Raw genomic sequence first — 2,965 nt, 5'->3', positions numbered from 1 at the left:
ATGCTGAAACCGTTTTCAAAGAAAATTAAAAACAAATTAACGCCGGTCTGACAATCGCACTTGCACTTTGTTATAATAAAATTTAATGGGCTACAAAACTGCATACTCAAAATAATTCAAAAAAAATATTAAAAAATTTGTAAATTTCAAGAAAAAAAATTTTAACAATATTTTTTTTTTCATAGAGAATTTTGATGTGTGTATGCAAAATGTATAGAAAATTTAATTTACTCTACAATCTAAAGCACTTTCTTCTTAACGGTACTTTTATGGGTAGCAAAACAGATTATTTTAAACAAATCGCATTCTGCGAGCGTTTGGAATGAAAAAATAAAAAATAAATTAAATAAAAAATTTAAATCAGAGTCAACATAAAAATGTAATAATAATATGTACATATGTATGTATGTAGCAGCTAAAACGTGGCCGTTTAAAATTCAAAGTACATACAAAACATTTCTGGGTAAAAATACCTACCTACACAGGTGCTACAACCTGGCAAAAATGGTATTAAAGGCATTGTTGGATGGGCAAAAATGGAAGAGAAGAATGAATGTTTTTATTTTGTTATAGGTATGTACCTATGTATGTAGATATGTATGTACATATAAGTGATTTTTGCACTTATAAGCAAAAAAATGAAAATGAGCAATGAAGCAAATCTGAGAAGAGCATAAAAAAGCAAAAACTTTGCACAGCCAATTGGCAAAAAAGCAACAACCAAAAAATACATAAAAAAAAAAAATAATCAAGAAAGTGGCGAACAATTAAGAAAGTGGGAGTTACTTTTGCGCGAGCAATGAAGGTAGAGCAACAACAACAACACTGAAAACCCAGCCACAGCCAGCACCGAAGCGACTTGAATAACAAACACACAACTTTTGTGATGTTGATGGATGGCTCATAATATTCATATAAACAGCAATAACAAAAGCAAAAACATGACAACAAAGAGCCTGAACAAGCTACACACGCATAACACAAAAATGCTTGCCAACACAACAACAACACTCGGCAGTCGACAGCGCTGCTAAAATACAGCCAACAGCAGTGAGCGCAAAAATGTTGAATGCAAAATGAAATAATCATAAGGAAAAAAATTACTTCAACATTGTTGTTATTGCTTTTTCATAGCTAGCTGCGTTTCAAGACAAAAATCTTATAAGCCAAATTATTAAAACACAAGTAAGAGCAGCGCTGTCTTCGGCTATGCCGAAGGCTTCATACCTTTCATGAACATCTGCAAATTTTAGTTTGACAGATTACTGATTTTGAATACCTGCATACATCGATAGAGGAGTTGCATACGTATATAAAAAATCGCATCTAAACAATCAGAGGTATGGAAGATATACTTTATATGGCACCAATCTAAGTGATTTTCACTGCTATGTGATCGGTATGTAAACCGGTAACACAATTTATTGGGTTTAGTTTCCTACATAAAGGAGATATATCGCAAAAACTGGTATCTGAACAATCAGTGCTATAGGAGATAAAGCTTATACAGCATAGATTTTGACGATTTTCTCAGTAGACTTTGTATTATTATTTATAAAATATCTTACGAAATTTATCGGTTTTAGCTGTTCAAATAAAGGAGTTTTACAGTAAAATCCCATATCTGAACAATCAGATGTATGGACGATATATGTTGTAGTCATCCGATCCTTGTTATTTTCACTGTAAGTATTCTGTTAATAATGAGTGAAAATGGTGCGAAATTTCATGTTCCTAGCTGCATAAATGGAGGAGATATGATAAAAGACCTCATATCTGAACAATCAGTTGTATAGGGGCTGCAGGTTATAGTGACCCGATCTTCGTTATTTTTACTGTAAGTCTTCTGCTGATAATGAGTGAAAACAGCGCGAAATTTCATGGTCCTAGCTACATAAATGGATGAATTATAACGAAAAATCTCATATCTGAACAATCAGTTGTATGGGAGCTATAGGTTATAGTTATCCGATCTTTTTAATTTTCACTGTAAGTTTTCTGTTGATAATTATTGAAAACAGTGCGGAATTTCCTGTTCCCAGCTATATAAATGGAGGAGTTATAACGAAAAATTTTATATCTGAACAATCAGTTGTATGGGAGCTATAGGTTATAGTGACCCGATCTTTGTAATTTTCACTGTAAGCATTCTGTTGATAATGGGTGCAACTGCTGCAAAATTTCATGTTCGTAGCTGCAGCGTAGTTATAACGAAAAATCTCATATCTGAACAATCAGTTGTATGGGACCTATATGTTATAGTGGTCCGATTCTTCCGGTTCCGACAAATGATTAATACATTATAAAAATACACCCACCTACCAAATTTGATCCGGATATCTCGAAAACTGAGAGACTAGATTGCATACAAACAGACGGACAGACGGACATGGATAAATCAACTCAGCTCGACGTTCTGATCATATAAGTATACATTTTAATGGGTCTATCTCTTTTTGTTCTGGTACTTACAAACATCGGACCAAAGTTATAATACCATTTCATGCTCATGAAAGGTATAAAAAGAGGAAGAAGAAGCAGCAGCAATCCACAAGTTGTAGCGCTTGCAAGAGCGCACAAGAGAGAGAGAGAGAGCGCACAAATAGCATGCGCTCTCACTCGCACACACTCACACACCGACAACGGTCGATGTTGCGCCAGGAAAGAAGGTTGGGCGCGCGCATACAAACGGTAAAACGGAACCTGTCTGTATTTGGCTTGTCTGTCTATCTGTTTGCCTGCCTGCCTGCCACCGAACCGAGTCAAGCATGTCAAGCCGCCATATGTGTGTGTGTGTGCTGTGCCTGCCGCATAAGACCTGATATGAATGAATTATGATCAGCAGAGGTGGGCACTACCACAAACAAGCGTGAGCTAAAAGTGAGCATGTGTTAGTGTACCTAATTCATTTTGCATGCTGTCGTGTTCTCATCGATGCGCTCTCGCTTGTATACGTACACGCAAC

The sequence above is a fragment of the Rhagoletis pomonella genome, unplaced genomic scaffold (assembly GCF_013731165.1).
Source record: "Rhagoletis pomonella isolate Grant_MI unplaced genomic scaffold, Rhpom_1.0 Rhpom_scaffold_00006, whole genome shotgun sequence".
In the NCBI taxonomy this organism is placed as follows: Eukaryota; Metazoa; Arthropoda; class Insecta; order Diptera; family Tephritidae; genus Rhagoletis; species Rhagoletis pomonella.
The sequence above is the reverse complement of the archived record's forward strand: the minus strand, read 5'-3'. Positions refer to the sequence as shown.